We start from the raw sequence: 20,218 nt of genomic DNA, 5'->3' as shown, positions 1-20,218 counted from the left end.
GGTCCAATTTGGAAAAATGTGAGTAGTACTTCTAGTGACAGGTTAACTGATCTTTATGTTTAAATGTGTGCAAAAGTACAAATCAAATATGATAGCATTTAATCCAATATCAATATATCTATATAGCCCAACATAGTCTTTTTGCCGGCGAACAGTAAACTGCCACTTCTGGATCTCTGACCTCCCTGCCTGGTAAACACCCATGTTATTTAAACTCCACATACGGGTTTCTCCGTTACTTGCAGTCTTTGAGCCCAGGAGGAGAAAACTTCTGAAGACTTTATCCAACTGTTTTCACAGGCACACGGGCTAATGAAGCACATTACCTGATTTCTTTACCTGTTAAACTAATATATAATTGATTTTTTCCCCCAGAACTTAGCTTTGACTGTTGCTTATGTAGTCATGAATATTTAACGCTGTAGAGACATACTTCAGATTAAAAAGTTTTCAGGGTGTCAACATGCATATTAACTTGCTGAAACATTTTTCTGCAATAAAAGAAAATATACTATTCAGTGCACCCAATAAAAAACCCTTAAACTGTTTTCAGACCATGTGACAAGAACATAGGATTGAGGTGCGATGCAATGTCAGTGGAACTGATTTAAATGCACAAAATCACATGAAAGATGTATTTATTACATCTACAGTATACAGTATATTGTCAATTTTTAATATTTACAGATGCATATGTTTGAAAACTGATATACAGATGCTTTTAAAAGTGATTCCAGAAACATTTTTTAAAGTTTATCTGAATCCATGGAGCCATGGACAATTTCAGACAATGTCTCTTTTGCTATAGGATTGAGTTGACTTTTTGTCATTCTCTATGACAAGTACGTGGTTTTGGTAGGATTTCTGACATTTTGTGCTCAGTACTATATGTGTTATGGTTTCCCTGGCTAAACACGGGTGAATTTCGCATTCCCCATCACAGGAGATTACATTACATTTATTCATTTAGCTTATGCTTTTATCCAAAGCGACTTACAATTGCTAAAAATGTCAGCAACTAGGGGTTAGAGTCTTCCTCGGGGACACATTGGTGGATGTCTTGGTGGGAATCGAACCACGGGTCTACCACATCTGTCTTATCTACTGCGTCATCATCATTATCTTTATCATGGAGTTCAACTAACAGACTGTACTGTAACCATTCACTTTAAGCTGAAACTTAGTTGTTTGGTGCCCAGATCGAAAAGTTAAATCTCACCTTCGGGGAAAACACCAAAAATGGACAAAGCAGATCATGTTTTTGTGTGTATGTACAATATCTGTATATGTTTCACACAAACGTCTATTCTTTTCCAGATATGTTCCAGATATCTATATGAATTCCTAAATTAGGCAGCGTGGCAAAAAAGCACTACTTTTATAGTAAATTGATAATCATGGGAATGAATGAATGAATGTGTGTACCAGTGGAAAAGGTTGCCCGCAGCATCTGACCTCCCTGTTGAAAGTTTCAGTGGCCGTCTGTCTAAATTTATCAACCAGGACAAAGAGGAGTCCACTTACACACAGGGTAACCTGATGACACACCCTGACACGTAAACACACACACACACATATGCATGTACGCGCCCTCACGACTCTTGGGATAAAAATAGTGTTGCGTGGGTGACAACAGGACAAATGCAGGGACGTACTGTATGGTGACTGGACATATGCCACATAGAACAGAGGACTACGCACATAAAACCACACATAAACACAAACATAACCTTCATAAGTCTAATTACATAAATCACTTTTAATGAATTTATATTTTTGGTGTAAATGATTAAGGATGTGTCTTATTTTTGTAGTTTTGTTCATCATTTCCTTTAGGTTTTATAACTTGTACTCACATATTTAACCACTGAGGTCTGAGGACAAGGCAACACGCTAGACCCGAGTCCATTAAGGGAAGTAACAAGAGTGGTCAGACAATCAGACAGGTTGTGAACAAACCCGCAGTTATATTGAAACCACTTATTTGGAAGTGAAACCAAAGAAAGTGAACGCATGTAACAGACTAAGGTTGTTATGTGTGTATACTTAATAAACTTGCTGTAGCTTTTGTCTCATTGTGCTCTGTTTCTGTTTGAGGATATGATAATGTAATGTTTGTTGTTGAGTATATTTTGAAAAATCTACATTTTTCACACAAGTGAAAATTAAGAAAGCTGTTTTGCTTTTAAGTTGGTGGCTGAAATAATATCATAACCACTAGAAATGAGGGCCAAAACTATGAAAATAAGACTCTGATTATTGAACTAGACTTTGAACATCCAACACACACACACACACACACACACACACACGTACGTAACCCCTGTTGCTTATTGCCGTGTGTGAGTGTTGAGCGGTGAGGATTATTATAAACTGATTACGGTTGATCAGATATGAATGAATAAGCTGTGTGTGTGTGTGTGTGTGCGTCTATTTCATAATGAAACAATACTTGCATGAATGTGAGTACCCGAGTGTGTTTTGTTGCAGAGAGGGAAAGACAGAGCTTCTAAAAAAAGACCCAGCAGCAGCATCAGTGTATTTGACATCCTCATCACGAAATAAGGTAAATGGTAACACACACAGAAACACACACACACACACAGAGACACTTTCATTCAGAGGTCATGGGGCACCATTATATTTGAGTGAGTCCTAATCTACTAAAAGCAGACGGGATCACAGGCATTAAGGCTCACTCCTAAAATCTAAAAACACACAACTGCAGTGTGAAGCTTTCCTATGGTCTCCACACAGCAAACATGATAACGCCCTCACACACACACTCACACACTCACTTTGCCTCAGAGTTATTTTAAGTAGATTTGTCCACAAAAAAAAGGCATCAATCTAAAAGGAAGTCTTTAATCTCTAGCATTAAAATAAACAGGACTCACAGCTAAATAAAGTGACACTACAAATCACACCACAGATTTCCAGTGATGCTTCTTTTTGTCTTTTACATAATAATTTGTTGAGTTAAAGGAAAAACAGACAAAGACAATCTCAAAGAAGGTGTGTTACTCAGGATGCCAATTTTACAAGCACAGTCGAGAAATACATAAACCTATTTCCAGCCTCAGATGGACCATACAATATTATCAAATGTCATCAGATGAAAGCTTGAAAAACATGTCCCCAGCTTTCAGGTCATGATATATAGAGCATCAAAAAGACTCTGTGGGAATACAACAATGCGTGTCACATCGGCGACTCATTGATCTCACAATTATGGGATGAAAGCAACACACAGTCTTTTTTACCACCAGCTGTATTTGGTAAGCACACCCAGACTATTTGTGTGTCGTCAAGAGTTTGTTCCCCAAACACAATGTTCCCCCCCAAAAATTACAATAAAGTAAGACATCAATACAACAAGAGTGAAATGATTAAAGCTAAGCACAATTAAAATAATAGATGAGATTCAAATCTAAAAACCAATCACTTATCAAACATCTTTATATTTTTTACAGATGTTGAAATTAGTGGTGTCTCCACAGCTAAACAAGTCAGGAAGGAGGAATGTTAGCAGAGATGAACAGACACTGTGTGTTAAAACCTCCCGTGAAGAGATTAAATTGAACCCTGAATAGTGGAGTTGAATGCAGCTGCTCTCTGCTCACCACCTACTCGCTCTCTTTATAATTCTGTCACTCTCTTCTTCTCTCCCTTAACTGTTGTCTTTATCTTGGCCCCTTCCCCTTTACAGTCTCTGGAACTAATCGCCCTCCTCTTCCTCCTCCACTCGCTTTGTCTCTTCTCCTCATCCTCCACTGCGTCTCCTTTTTGTCCCTACCATCACGTTCACGTCTTCCCCTCCCCATCGCCCCCCCTCTAAACTCCCTGTTTTCTCTTTGCTCCTCCTCTTCTACCATCCTCTGCTCTTGTATCTCATCCTCTCCCTTGTCTCCTCTCCTTATTTCCTCCTCCTCCTCCTCCTCCTCCTCCTCCTCCTCCAGCAGAGGTGGGCTGTCAGCGTTGCTATGATAACGGCACAGCGGGAGCATCGGCAGCTCATCCAGTAATTATATCGGTAGAGAATCTACTCTATGTGTGTGTGTGTGTTTCAGCAACTTTACTGTAAACTGTAAATGCAGTTACTTAGACAGAAGCCTCTTCAGCCAATGTGGTATGATATATACGCAGCATATACCGTCTTCATTTCACAGCCTACACACTGAGGATGATGTAATTCCTCAACTGTTTTCTAAAAAGAGATCCTCAGTAACCACGCAGGGGTCAACAGTTACTACAGTAGGAACTGTTTATGCAGTTCAGTACTATTCAGGTGATTAAGGTGGGAAGAAAATGGGCTTCTCATGGTGGGTGGTTTCACTGATGGCACAAGCCTACATGTGTAATTTTCTCCGCTCTATTGCTACAGTCATTTAACCAGTTTCTGAAAATCCCTGTGTACTCGGCCATGGCCAGGCAACGCTGTTTATAATTAATGATAAAGTGAGAACAAAAGTAATAGCTGCATGAAAACAAGCAGCTGCAAGTGGGAGGAATCGAATCTCCTGACTCCTGGAGTGGAAGATGTTGTGATTATGTGGGAGAAATTGGTTAACAAAAGAGACACAACTGCACCAGTGTGGGTTTAGTGTTAAGCCAGTTTCTCTTAATGAAAAAAATCGAAATTTCCAGGTTTATTTTTATTTTTTTTCAAGAGCAGAAGTTGAACTGAGTGGGTCCTCTTACACCATGGACGTATCAAGAGAAAATGGATACTGCGTTGGAGGCGAGGCTCTGTACATTTCTACGAAGGCTGCTCACTGCACATGAAGCCAAAAAAGTTCGACTTCCCGGTATAAAATTACCTGGATCTTCCACATATCTTCCACGTTGTGTGGCCCCATAGTCCACTAGCGTTTCCTTTAACCCCGCCTCGTAGAGTAAGCGCCCCAGCAGAGCCGGCTAACTTCCAGTGTAAACCTCCATTAACGTGAATGGAGGTAAAATGATTTAATTGTTTTTTCTCTTCCTGACTTTCCAAATGTTAATGGACAGAATGGGTCAACACTGGCTCTAGAGAGGGCCTTTTCACGTTTCCTGCAGCTACTGTAGATTCTCCTACAGGAGAGCATAAAAACCTGAATGATGCATTTGCTTGTGGATATCCAAACAGGACCTTTGTATAAACAGCCAAGAGAAAAGAAGAGTAAACGCAACAACATTGTGATTCCATATGAGGATTTTTAACAAACCTGTGTTTTAATAAGGACAAAACAAGACACATCAGGACACTAGATTACAACAATGTTCATATTCTGGATAGGGAGGACAGATGGTTTGCAAGAGTAGCGAAGACAACCATCTACACAAAAGTAGAGAAACCATCTCTCAACTGGGGAGGACGCATGTGACACCACTTACAAAGCTGTCCTTTCAGTCCTTTCCAGGAGATTGAACCAACGCTCACATTTGGCCCCGGGTGACCCAAACGACCATAATGACGTCGTTACAACAGCCAGGAGCACTAATGAACTAAGCGGTATCCATCACTCTGATAACGACCCCACAGAGGATAAATGGCTGGGATACCATGCCAGTCAGTTAGAACTGAAGAAACCTCTAGAATGAGAGCAGAAACACATTCAAGTATCTTAAACCTTCATTGAATAACTATGACCTGGATGACTAAGAATCTTCACAGACTTCTCCTACATGCTTAAATGCTTAAATACGTTAAGTTTAGTGGTGGAGTTTTAAGCAGTTGTCATGTCATTGTGTGCTTCAGATGTACATAGTTTGGTTAAATAAAATAAAGGGGAACTAGCCTAGCACTTAATAAGAGAAGTACTGACACAACACTATTGTAGGGTACTGGCCAAAACAGGAAATCTTTTGTTACTAACTTTAGCTGAACTACAAGTGGCACTGACTTCATTTATGGTATATGGAGTAACAGGCAAGAAGGTTCATGTTTCAAAACATGCCTGTACTTTTGAGTTATGAGCATGTACATTTAAAACATGTTTTCAACACCAACAGAGACTGAACACCTGTACAAAATCTCCCCACCAAAAAAAAAGAAGTTAGTGTTAGTCTTAAGCCTACAACAGTCAGAACCATTCAACTTCTGCCTGACATTTGGACTGGGTTATATTTTCTTCTCTACTGGTTAACAGGGAAAGCCATATAATGACACGCTAAACTGGTTATAATCCCCGTATAGATACAGTTACATGCAGAATTTAAAAGGTTGACGTGGCAGCCGCTGAACAGTTTCACTCACCTGAAGCCAAGAAGCCGGTGAAACCACGTCACTTTTTTCACCCTCCCTCTCCTTCCTCCCTGTCCACCTGTTCCAACATGTATCATTATTATCCTCAAAGTTTCTCTCACTTACTCTGTTGCTAATATCCTCGTCTTCCAGTGCAGACTGAGTCAACCAACACTTATTTCCCCCCACACGCCAATCAACATTACAGGTAACGGAGACCTGACACCAGACATCTGATCTCTGTACTGTGTAACAATGTGTGTGTGTATGCGAGCGTGTTTTTTGATTCGGGTAAGGGTTGCAATACAGAGTTACGGTTTATCTTGAGATTAGGCCTGGTTATAGATCAGGCTTGAGGACGGCCAAAGCCGTGGTGAGATTAAGGTTTGGGTTATAGGAGATGAATGTAATCAATGGAAGTAAGAAACAATAGTATGTGTGTGAGAGCACTGGTGTCCAATGAACTATGACACTGGATCCACTACATCCTCAACTCTCCTCTACCTCTGCCTCCAATTCTTTAAATTAATGATAATAAGCACAACAACCAAGCGTCATAAAGAAGAAATCATATAAAATAAAAGGATTAGAATCTAGCATATTATTGATAACACTGATACTGTGATGTTACAGACATCGCCCCAGATTTTGGTTTACACTAATTGCCTGTTCATTAAATTTTGTCACAGTCAAAGGACATATATTGGTGAAATCCACTGAGTGATATGTAAAGAAAATACCTCTCTTTAGAAGTGGGAGACAGCACAATTTTCAACACAATTTTCAGAAAATCAACGTTCGTACGTTTCCATCCACTACTGTTATATGAATATTTGGGAGTTGGTTCATCATGATAAACAGGTGGAGTAAATCATCCAGTCAGGTGCCATTTAACCATTGAAGAGAAAGAGGGCGCAACCAGATGGCGTAATTAAAGGAGCACTAGTCAAACTTCAAATGGTAGGAAGAAAATGTAGAAAAGATGGATGGAAATATGGCATTGTTTCATGTATTAATAGGAGGAATATCTCCTCATTTCTTAACACAGATCTAATGTTTTTGTCTGCTGCCATTTTTTTTTGGCAACTTCAGTCGACGCATAAATCACACGTCTTCATGTACCTCATGACTGCTGTTTATTTTTCACTGCCCTTTGTCATATTTTGTTGGTATCAATTCACCAAGTTTTGTTTTGTTTGTTTTCAAATTGAAAATGTGCATAAAACAGGTGGATGAAGACAAATGAATAGATCAAATTTTAGAACTATTTTTGGCAGATTTTCACGAAGGCACCTTATCATACTGATACAAACCTCCTAAAAAATGTAATCAAAGAAGAACAATAAAGAAAAATCTTTGCGTTATCATTTACATGAATAGTTTTCTAAAGCTTCACGTGTGTGAAAAATGCATCCCAAAATACTGTTACGTTATCTAGTTTCAATAAAAGGAAATTCCTTCTTTTGCTCCCTATTTTCTGCCTCCTCCTCGCTCTCTCATTTACCCTTCATTCCCTCACAGGTGAATCTGCTCTATTTTTAGAACATTACGTAAGAGAAAACCTGGCAAAGGCAACCTTAGAAACACATGCAGACGCACAAGTACTTGAGCTCATACACACACACACACTTATCATTTCTATTAAGAGAGGCATTTCGCTCGCTGTGCAGCACAGAGTTAGGCTGATAAGGAGATTTAAAGGCCAAGAAGACCAACACTTATATTTTATGCTGATGGAGAATTCTTGAGATTGCAGGGAAAAAGCCTCAAAAACTACGATCTAGAGGATTTAAATATCTCCTTGTGACCAAAAATAGAATAATAGAAGTACTGTTTTAATGAATACACATCCTCAGATAATAAAATGCTTTTTAATACAAGAGCTTCCACAAGATAAGATTTTGGCATGTGGTTGGCACAAGGACAAAGCAACGCAGAGACCTGGTGCTGTATTCACAAAACATCCTAAGGCTAAAACTAACTGGCTGGGTTGGAAGAAACTTGTAAAAATAAGGGCAGTATCAGTCCTAACTTTTTATGAATAATTCACAAAATATTTTAGTTTTATAAGTAGGTCCTAAATCTGACAGGAGTTTTCTGGACAGCCTCTAACTTCCAATTCACTAAGAAAGAAGCAGTCACGGTGCCTCAGGTAATGTACCTCATTGCATCAGTTTGTTTGTTTGGTAAAAATAGGAAGAAATTTTAATCTATTTAATAAGGATTCAATCGGCTCAACAACAAATTGAAAACAATCCAATAACACCGGAAATGACAATTTGCTCAACTCTATGCTACTTGGATGCTGGTGAAATACATTTTGACTGCATGGACAGCAGTCTGACAGAATTACTCATCGAACCAAAAATGTGCTCTTCAGACCCCACTTCACTAAGTGCACATCAAATAATCATCAACTGCAATAAATACTAAAATAAAGGTGATTTCATGGCCATCACTGGATTATCCAGGAAAATCTGATGATATAAGTATGACTGAGTTGTTTTGTTAGCTGGAAAAAACCTCACACGCTGATGCCAGATCAATCTACATCAATATTTTACTTTTGTTTTATGAATGAACTCTGTGACGCAGTTTATAAAATATCTAAAATATTTGTTTATGAAATTTTATTTAGCTTGTTCCTCATGATCTTGTGTACTGATGATTTTTTTTGATGATATTTTATTTCTCATTCACTAACAGAGCAATCACTGCAGCTTAGTAGCTCCTCATTAAAAGTTGTTTTTTTGCAGCTTTGTGAATCACTCTTAAAGAGGCGTTCTGTAGTTTTCAGCGGCCACTAGCGGTGCGGTTCTAAGATTGCAAACAAGCGTGTGCTCGTACGCGTGCTCGCTTGTAGTCATGAGCGAACATATTCCAAAACACAACCACTGTCATACAGAAATCCTGCAATAAACGCAGAAACACCAGCATGCTGGCTTTTCTCCAGACATGTTCAGGCTCTGTTACTTCAACGATCCCGTCTCAGAGGCGGATCGACACCGGCTCCCTAACGTTACTTCATTCAGCACAGCGAGGTGCATATCGGCACAATCTTCCCGAAAAAAGGCAGAGTGACAGCGGCTATTGACAGGCAGGGAGAACAGACAGAGCTGGAAACTCAGGTAAAACCCCACTGCAACATTACAGTAATATTTTTATCAGCTGCAGGTTGAACTAATCCATGCTCATTACATGATCACAGTACATTTAGCCGACGTGCTACAGCGTTAGCTCGCCTGCTGCTTTCAGTAACTATCTTTACTATCTGTGAATCTGTCACCGGAGGCTCAGCAATGTCAGCACAGCTACATGTATTGGATGATAATGAAAAACGGTTAATGAGCTGGACTGAACATTATAACGAGACTGTGTCACACTTTATAACAGTTAGACCGCAGTAAGTAACTGTAACTATTGATAATGGATGGCTCCTCCTCTGGGTTGTTGTGACCGGTTTGTTGCAGTGTTTTATGTTATGTGAGGAGAGGTGGAGAAGCGGTGTACCTGAGTATCGGTAAAACCACAATAAACATAAACTGAACGTTACGAAGCAAACAGCGGCAGGTCCGAGCTACTGTAGCGTTAGCTGGCTGCATCACTATAGGCTAACGTTAGTAAACAAATCGTCTCCACATTTGCTTTTTGGCGTTACATCCTTTCTTGCATGCTAAATCAACAGTGGCAAACATGATAGTAGCATGGGTCGCGTTAGTTGGTGGAGTAATGTGGAAAGCTAAGGTTATATAACTTTGCACCGGATAACATTAGCAACTGCTCGGGGTTAGCCGGTGAGCTAACGTGACTTTCTCTGTGTTTCTCCAGCTTTACTAATGCTCAGTTTGTTCTTACTCGACATCATCTGAACCTGTTTGGTCTGATGGGCTTCAGCACATAAACCTTCATTGTTGGTTTGGATCCTTACGTGGAGCCTGTGTTTTGCTGTTAGCCGGTTGTTTTATGGTGTTAGTGGACTGCATGTCGTTAGCTGCCGTGTTGTCGCTGTAGTCTGAGAGGCTCGGGAGCGCGCACAGGGCTGAATCCGACCCGGAGACCTCACATTAAAAACAGAAAAGTGGCTGATGCACGAAACCGAGAAAACAGCCGTGTGCTTCATTTCTGAGTGAGTTTTGAGCCCACTGACAGTAAGACAATGACATTTTTTCAAACTTACATATAGCCCCTTTAAGAGCAAACTCTTAGTGTTAAACTGACATCCTTTGTGAAAACAGCCCTGGGTTTAATTGCCAGTGGTGTGACCTCCAGCTTTGTCAATTCAGCGATCATAACTTGCAGTGTTTGCAGGTGAGAGGACAGTGGGTGTCATTTACTCACAACTTGAGTCGAGTTACGCATCACCAGCTGACACTAACATCTAACTTGTCACTATCAGCGTTCACATTAGGCTTCACTCACTGCTGTTGCAAAATTATGAGTGGTGATGCTAAAATTAAAATCTATGATTAACATCAGTAGGCTACTAATGATTTTAAACTCGTGCGATAACAAGTATGGCCAGCTCCCTCTCCTCATTCTTCAAAGGACAATCTTCTTGTAAGGTGCAGTTATAAGAGCAGCATAACTTCTTTAAGGAAAATGGCTGTGTGTAGTGAGTACGCGTAGCGAGTGTTTGGTTAGGAGAAATAAAAGACAGCAAGTGGCAAAAAGTGATGATGAAAGCGAGTGAGGCAGTGGAAAAGAGAAGCAGTAAGGTTTCAATCTGACATTAGAGTGTAAGTGACAGTGAGTCATGTAAAGGGATAGTTGAGTGATTGTAATCTAATTCACTTAATGTTAAATTCAGCAAATTTTTCCTCACAGTTTGCTAGCTCTCCATCTGGTGTGTGCTCTGCAAAAAAAAAAAATCTGTTTTCCTCTTCACCCCCGTCTCTGAAAATGGAAAACAAAGAAAGCGGTGCGGCCCTTCCCCACAACATTGTGTCAGCCAATCAGCAACAGGTCACGCCAAATAGAAAAAGGTCTGAAGAGTATAAACAGAGAAGAAAGTTATATAACCAGGCAAGAGCCAGGCAAGAGCCTGGTTATATAACAGCGCTGGGAAAATCTTACAAATTTGAAATGTCTATTTCTAATAGGTGGTTATTTTTTAATTCTACTTCATTCTCCACTTTATTTTTGTGTTTACTCATAACATACACACACACCTCCACCTCTGGTCTCTTACTGCACACACACACACCTGCTTGCACCGCCTCTTTCTGTTTGGTCTGCTCTTCTGACTTTCTCCATCTGCAGTTTATGTTTTATAAAGTCGCCGTAAAGACACAGAACTTCTGGATTTTTCTCCCCATGATTCCGTTTACACAGACAGCAGCAGGTGCGCCACATGTGGAGGAGGCTTGTTAATGACGTAGTTAATGTGTTCACTGTTGTTTTACCTGGTCTGTGCTTGTAAAATATCCACCGTATCCACATCTTGTAACAACAGACACCATCTCTCTCTGTGTTTCTCTGCAAAATGCTAAAATGATTTGCCAAATATAACTGGGCGGCATTTAAAATACCTGAGCAAGTAAAGTCTATGTGTGGGAAACACTGGGCACAAGCACACACAGATGTAAAAGTGTAAGTTACGTGGAGTTGACTGACTCTGTCAGCATGTCCTCCATTCAGTATAATTCAACAAGCGCTTGTTCTTTTCTTCAGTTGCTCCACTTCGGTTTCTTTATCGCTCTCCTTTCAATCTTCCCCTTTTTTATATCTCACCCCATGTCTCTACCTCCTTTTATTCTCTCTCTCTCTCTCTCTTCCTCTATGTGGGTCAGTGTGAAAGGCTCGTTCGTTGCCGCTGGTGACACAGCATGCCCAGAGTGTGTACATGTGTGTGCATGTCTGTGTGTGTGAGGCAGAGTATGTGCCTGTGTCTCTACAGGCCTCCTCTCAGTGCCTCAGGTAATGGGGTGTGATGGATAAAGGCTGATCACCACATGCAAACACACACAAAAAAAACAAACTCAATAACTCACACAGACTTTAAGAGACAGGAGCCAGGAGGGTTTCAGCGTCTCATGACATTGGTTGTCATTTTTAAACATACCACAAACAGAAAACACACACAACCAACCTATTTTTGCTCAGGTAGCTTAAAGATACAGAGTGTAAGATAAGCCAGAACAATAGTTTAAAACATCAGAAAATTAACCAACATTACAGCTAATGTGTAAAAGCTCTCTGCTCTTACACATTGTACCTTTAAAGCATGCAAGTACACAACTACGTTTTTGTTTACACTACTACTTCACCAGCGTTGTGGCTGTGTACCTCAACTTATCTTTGTCTATATTAAAACAACTGAAAACACACGTGAAGTTGCCATTCACATACACTGGGCACACGCGTGGTAGTGTAAATAGGAAGCAGACTGTCTACTCCGCAGTTGCAGAAGATTCAGCTAATGAAGACAGTACTACCAGAGACGAACTAAGAATTGCAATGGCAAAGAACCACACCAAAGTTTTTTGCATGGACCGACAAAGAGGTGTAACTAAAAGTAACACGGGAGAACAAAGCGACTTTGGCGGGGGAAAACAGACTGGGAGTCCTCACAAAGCAAATACAGCGACATGCAGTGTTATTTGCACAGTTCAAAATATTTTAATAAAAATACTGAACAAAAATGGTAGCATTGTGTTTTTTCTTTGCATGACTGATACGACCTAAGGAAGCCAAACGTGAGTGTCTGTGCCAGCATTTTCAAAGTCCTCCTGTTTCGCCTGTTTTTAAACTTCTCCATTTTAGGTGTTCGGATACGCCGTTTTAGACTGGACAGTAGGCGTAAAAGTGCTGTGTTTTAAACAAAAACAAAATAGTGTGGATGTAGCCATAACAGACGCTTCTAGCACTGACTTGGTAAGAGCAGGCAAAAGATGTATTTTTAACTGCGTTAGTTTTATAGGTCTAGCCCTAACTGGGGGTTGAGCTCTGACCGCTGCCAAAAGGCAGGTGACCTCCACTCAATACCGTGTCTGGACACATCCTGTGTAGACACTTAACGGAAGGCTTAAGCTGCTGCTTCTCCCTTGCTAACATAATGCTATTCCTATGCAGGCTGGGTAGACCATGGTGTAAGTCTATTCAGATTAACAACAGTATAACACTGTGCAGCACAGCATGTGTGTAATGTTCAATGTGACTTGTACAAAATAGGATATTTGATGCTTTTCGGCCCCATGGCCAGCTAAGCTAAAAACCGGCTAATTCTTTCTGGTCCCCAGCTGATCGATCGGTGCATCTCTACAAATAAGAGAACTGGAAATGCCAAAACATAGTTTTTCTGGGTTAAATTAACAAGACATGGGCAAAAGTAGGACACTAGGAAATAAGAAAATGCCAACAGAACCAATCCATCAACCTGCAGCTGTATCATACAACACTGTGTGGCTCCGAGCCTCAGCCTCAGTCTGACCCCAAGCACACCAAAATACACACAGAAACATACAGGAACACGACTACACACATGCCACAACTGACAATAGCAGGAAGAAATCAATACACAAAAGATACACACGTGTACACACACACACACACACACACACACACACACACACACACAAACACACAGCTACTATAGTGAGCTGGAGATAGTGCTTCTTGTGTGGTAATATAATGAACAAAATGCACAAAACAGTTTCTTATGTGCACACACTCTATAATAATCACACACAAACATTTCCCATGCCCGTGCATTGGACTGTTACATGTGTGTAGGGGGGCAGGGTGTGAAGGGCGTTGTTGTCATGGCAACCCCACTCAGACTTCCTTCCCAGTTTTATCTGAGCATACAGCATTCCTCCCCGTGTCTGTCTGTCTTCCTCCCTGTCTGTCTGCGCGGTATGTAAAGTGCCTCTCCCTCTGCGAACCCCTTCAGGTTTTGCATTGTGTCCGTCTGCGTCAGTCTGTTGTTAGCAAATGTCTGCTTGGGTCTGCAGGTGCTCCAGCAGCAAGCCACCGACTTGAATGATTTCACCCAGCTGTTCTCCCACCCAGCTGAGCCACTCTGATTATGTACCAAATAAAACACCTGATGCACCTGTGGGCCATGAAAGCCCCAATCCGGCACAATTGGAACAATTGGCACACTTATGCCAGGATCAGAGTACACAACGCTTGTGGCTTTCCAGATGGTCACTCTGTCAGATTAGGTGGTCATGGTCTACGATAACAAGATAACAGATGTGTGCTTGAAGCTTGACCATGATGAGCAAATGTGGGGTGGGGGCTGGTATTCATCTCTACATTTCCCAACTTGTAAAAAAGGTTTTCTTCCGCCCAATGCGATCACTCAATCACCTGCCGAGCTGGTTTAAAGAGTGCCCTCACTATTTGCCGTGTGCTGTAGTTGCATTACTTGATATACCAAAATCATATTTATATTTGATAAAAATGCGATAATTTATTTTGACATGATTGTATGCTTTTTATTTTAAGCAAGGCAGCACGCCGATATAAAACATTGCGGGAAACCCTGTACACTAAATGAGATCAAATTAGAAATTGCCATGCTCAACATTTTTGGTTGAGTTTGTTGGATCGGGACATTCTAGTATTGCAGCTGCTTACAGGAACAGACCAACAAGTGTTAGTTCACAAAGGAATATACAAGAGTTTTTCAAACCAAGGGGTTTTGGCCCTACAATAACCAGTTTTTGGAAGTTTTGCATTCAAAACTGTTAATTGTTTATTTAAGTATCCCCATTAGAAGCAAATGGGTGTGCCTCTAGTGTTCCTGGGCTCCTGAACAAAGCAATTCAATACTGACATACAATAATAAAGACACATTAAAATATGCCCATGCCTTTAGATAATGCCGGGGTCTTCTTGCAGCATTCTGTAGCGGCAGTGCATGACCTCATCTACAAAATAAAAAGCGCCTCTGCTAACATTAGAAGAAATTATTAGATTGTTACGAAATAAAACGTTATGCTTATCAAGCTTCATTGAATACGAGCAGTGGCACTTCAACACAAAGCCCACGTTTTTTAGGCAGCACTTGTCACATCTGCTAAGCAATTTCTTTATATTACATTTATTTAGCTGACGCTTTTGTCCAAAGCAATTTACAATGAGCACATTCAGCCACATGGATACAACCAAAAAGTACATCAACTTCATTAAATTTCCTGGAGAACGTAAGACTATTATTTAACAATAGCTTGATACGTCACATTGTGTATTAATCAATAGTAAATTAGAGAATCAATAACTGGCAAGTTATAAACGATACAACTGCACACTACATCCCATCACATATCGCAAATGTGTAGGTAATCAAACCCTTAAATACTTTTTGTCTGTGGTCGTATCTATACATAGGCTGTTTGATTCTGACTGAGCTGTTTTTTTTATTCTCTGCTTTAATAAGTATAATATATTTAATTATAGCCTACTTTTCTATTCTCTGTGCGTCTCTGACAGGGAGTGGGTGTGTGAGAGCAGCTGCAGTCGGGTACACTATCAACTCTTATTAGATCAATGTCTTCACACATGCACGCATGCACACATAAAGTTAACACTCAGGCACTTCTGGACGAGACACTGTTCTTATGAATGTGGTGACCACTAACACACAATAATAATCTGATAAAAGAACAACGCAATGAACTTAGAGGTTTTGAAGGAAGATAAATCCCTGGTCATTCAGAGTGCGGATGAAGGGGGGTGTTTTATTGCTCTTTAGGCATGCAAAATAAAATTAGAAATTAGATTTTTTAAACACACATTTTTCAAGGAGTTTCTTTCATGTTTGTTGCAAAACCTGCAAGTGTAACATAAATCCATTGATTTACATCCAAAAAAAGTTAGTGCACATGAAGTATTTTCAAGAACAAAGAACAAAGTCTCAGTAATGGTAGTTGATTGTAGTTGAAATATAGCTAGTGATGCATAATGTCAAATTTAGTGGACAGATGATTATTTGTAATTCCTCACTTCTCCACTGGCCTTCCTAGATTGGGATGCATATGATCAGGAGGTGAAGAGACAACTTACCAACACTAAGTTTTGAAGAGAATTGGGCTGAAACCCTATTTAAGAGGTCAAAAAACACATCCACAGCAAGCTTAATGCTTTATTAGATGGTTTATTAGGTATTCACTAAACCTGAACGTGCATATATGATTGTTGAGTTCCCCATTACTCCAGTCTTCTATACTCTACCTAAAATTAACAAAGCATTTACAGATATGTCCCCAGGTAGACCTATAATCACGCAATTGGATCATTAACAGAAAGAATTTCAGCTTTTCTGCAACCTCTGATTACTGCACTATATTTAAATACTAGAGTCAATACAACAAGTTGAGGAAACAGCTATTTGTAACAATGGATATTAAATGACCCCCTTGACAGGAGCCTGCTAGCTGCCAAATTCCCTTTGGATCACAGACCTGACTGTAACACTAGCACTCAGTGTATCTTAGATCTAACAAGGAAGTTCTCACCTCTAACGTTATTCTTTATGGCAAAGACTTTTCCCTTACGGTCACAGGAGTGGCCATGGGATCTAAACTGTCTCTAAGCTTTGCCTCCTTGTATGTGGGATTCTTTGAACAAGACCTGGAAGGGGTATTTAGACAATGTTTTCTTTATATGGACAGGACCAGAGACCCTGTTGTAGGAATTACATGACTTCATAAACCCGAAAAACACCTCCAGTTCACTATGATGCAAGTAAAATGAAGTTTCTAGACATACTGTACTGGTAATTAAAGAAAACAACAGCCTAAAAACTGATCTACACCCAAGCTCCCGGATATAAACTCTCTTCCCCGTGGTGAATCATATCATCCAAAGTCTCTGTAATAATGAGAAGGAACTGAAGCTCTAATGAGGACTTCTACATCCAAACTAAAGAGCACCGAAATCGCTTCAAAGAGGATAAAAAGTGCCTCGTCACATTTTTATAAACGTGTCACAAACTGAATGCCTTGCTACTACTAACCCAAAAGAAACAGAACACTTGTTTGTGCTATTCAGTATTCACCTGAATCCAAGGCCATAGAAAGTGTAATTATTATTGTTAAAATATTGTTGATACGGATCCAGTACTTAAGAATGGTTTTTCTAAGCCCCCTGGTGTCGTGTACAAAAAACCCAAACCTACAGAACGTGCTGGTGAGAAATACACCAAAGATGTAATTTCATGTTCTGCTGCTAAAGTCATATACATGCTCAAATGCCCATGTTGTTAGGCATCCATTGGTTATAATAGCACATCTTTAAAAACACTCTCAGAAGATTCTTCAGTGTTTCCCCTGTAATAATAGATAAATACATAATACGCCAATATAAATGGCGCCTTGAGTCCTTTAGGGAGTGCAAATTACTGAGAGAGCACATGTAATTTTCTTTGTATATACTGCTATTATCTTTATGTACCTTTTGTATACGTCGCCTGCATATCAATATGTGTATGTTTCATATGAAATGGTAATCTGCAGCAGGTGTGGTATGTCACGTCTGTTTGTAATATAGATTATGAGTATTTAACAGCGTCACAGCTATTAAAACCCTTTTAACAGGAAATACTTTGTGTGAGGATCTATCTGTTACAACTAGATATTAATCGGCACTGGGATGTGCGGGTCTTTTTTATTGTTTCAACCCATAACGCACACACACAGAATTAGAGGCGTATGACAGACATACTGAACACATACAAGCAAAGCAGAAGTTTAAATAGTACAAACAAGTAGAAAGATTAACAGTAGCAAAGAAAGTAGTAAGTAATAAAATTAAAAGATCTATTAGTTGATCAACAGACAACAACAATTTTGATAATAGCTTGATTGTTTAAGCCATTTATCAAGCAAAATTACTAAACATTTGCTTCTCACATTGTGAGGTTTTGTCTTATATTGCTGTAAATTGTCTTTGGGTTTTGGACAAAACAAGACACGTCAACATGTCGCATTTCGCTCTGGGAAATTGTGAATGGTATACTTAACTATTTCCTGATCTAAGATTAAATTAGTCAGTAGTTGCAGCTCTAGACAGAAGAGTATAAGACCAAAGAAAAAAACAGTGGAGAAGAAGGAGACATTTTTTAGCTCTTAATAATAATGTAACTATTAAAACTATAAAGTGTAAAACATTAAAACATAAACATTTTTGTTGTGTGTGTTGTGTAAGTGCATGTGTGTGTGTATTTATCCGGTTGTGAGGCTGGATACAGGAAGCCTGACTCTTTCCCTCTGACCTTCCTCCCTCTATTTATAAGCATTCTCTCTCTCTCTGTAACATGCATGTCATTTTACCCTCTCAACTTTGTGTGCCCTTATTTTCTGAATTTAATCTTTATGACTGTGTTCCACTTTCTATAATATACAGTACTTGTGTTCCACTTCCATATTCAACATAGTATACTGTTAAATATTTATACAAATGTTCATTGTATACAGTTTTTTTCCACTTAGTATGCACCAACATATGTCAATAACTTAGGAAACTTTGCAAAGCAACTGGTAATTACATTTCACAGACAAGCTATAGACAGTATTTCCAAAGACGGAATAGTTATTTTACAGAAAATCACGTCCCCGTCCGTTTAAATTCACTTTGATGATCCTTTAACTTTTAATCTAGCGCCATCATCCGGTAAAAAATTACTTTCTTTTATCACCAAATATCTGAAGAACTAATGACATTCCCATCAGCCTCAGCTATACTTTGTCGTAGAGTTAATTAGCAAATATTAGCATGCTAACACGCTGAACGAGGATAGTGAACATGACGTCCTCTGTAAATGCTAAACATCAGCATGTAAAAGCAAAAATAATCGATATTTTTACACAAAGTATGAAATGACAATGTGAAAGAGGTCGCTCGTAGAGATGAACGTGCAGATATTGTCACCTAAATCCGCAGCTCCCCTGCACTTTATGGAGCTTTATAATGTGCTTCAGCTCATTTTTTAGGTGCCCCTCTCAAAGAGCCATTTTGGCCACAGCAGGCTGCTGTTTTCAGTGGAAAAGCTCTAAAACACCCACTATACACGACGTGCTCAGCACCAAACAGCAGACAGACACAGTTAGAGATGAGCATCCACATAGTGGAGCATTTAGCAGCTAAAGAAACAGATATTTAGTAGGAACCACAAAAAGAGCTACAGAAAGTGAATATTAGACTCCATCAGGTAGAAAACATACACGTCATCAAATTAATGATTACTCCATATTAACTGGAATGACAGTTTGCTTACAAATTCAACTTCATAAGTAGAGATATGTGAGTGTTATTACAAACCCAGTTATAGCAGGTTAAACATTGTCATTGTGAGAATGTGAGCATGTTGACACACAACAGACTCAAAACCTGCTTAGAAATATTTTGGATTACTCAATCCTCACCTCACCTACTTGCTGGAATTAATACACAGACCACGTCTTTGCCTTTCACTCAATTCCCGTCTCCTTTCCTGGCATGACAGGACATAAACCAAGGATTTTAGACCACATGTGCACATATGATGTTGTCCTTCATCGGAAAAGGTGAAGGTCTGAGTGTGTGTTTGCCTGAGTGAGCGTGCCTGCCCTTCACTTCCCTTCTCCACTGGCCTACATTCCCTCTCCTCTGGGGGTGGATGAGAGAGAGAGAGAGAGAGAGAGAGAGAGCATCTGTAGGCGGTTTTGGCTTTGCCCAAAGGCCTTGGCTTCTCTCCTCATCCTCCTCCTCCTCCTCATCATCTCTCCTTCACATTTTCACTCTCTCCTTCCCCTCCTCGACCTCATCCTCATCTACCTCTTTGCTCACTCATCTTCCTCCCTCTATCCACCCACAGTTTTCCTTTTTTTTCCCTCCTCACTCACACTTTTGGTTAAAAATCAGACCACATTCAATTTTATTCAATTGAAATAAAGGGGCAGCTCCATGAGGGGAAAGTGCTTTGTTTGTTGGCTTATTAAAAGAATTAAAAATAAAACACATCATGATGAAATTTGCCTTGATAATGATGATAAACTCTGGGTGTTG

The 20,218-nt window shown here is 39.8% G+C and overlaps 1 protein-coding gene across 7 annotated transcripts in view; it reads right to left on the bottom strand.

Moving 5' to 3' along the window:
• Positions 1 to 20,218, bottom strand: part of dgki (diacylglycerol kinase, iota) — an 86,328-nt gene that overhangs the window by 44,709 nt on the left and 21,401 nt on the right. The window lies entirely within an intron of this gene.

This window comes from Micropterus dolomieu, linkage group LG16 (genome assembly GCF_021292245.1).
Source record: "Micropterus dolomieu isolate WLL.071019.BEF.003 ecotype Adirondacks linkage group LG16, ASM2129224v1, whole genome shotgun sequence".
NCBI classification, from domain to species: Eukaryota; Metazoa; Chordata; class Actinopteri; order Centrarchiformes; family Centrarchidae; genus Micropterus; species Micropterus dolomieu.
The sequence above is the reverse complement of the archived record's forward strand: the minus strand, read 5'-3'. Positions and strand labels throughout refer to the sequence as shown.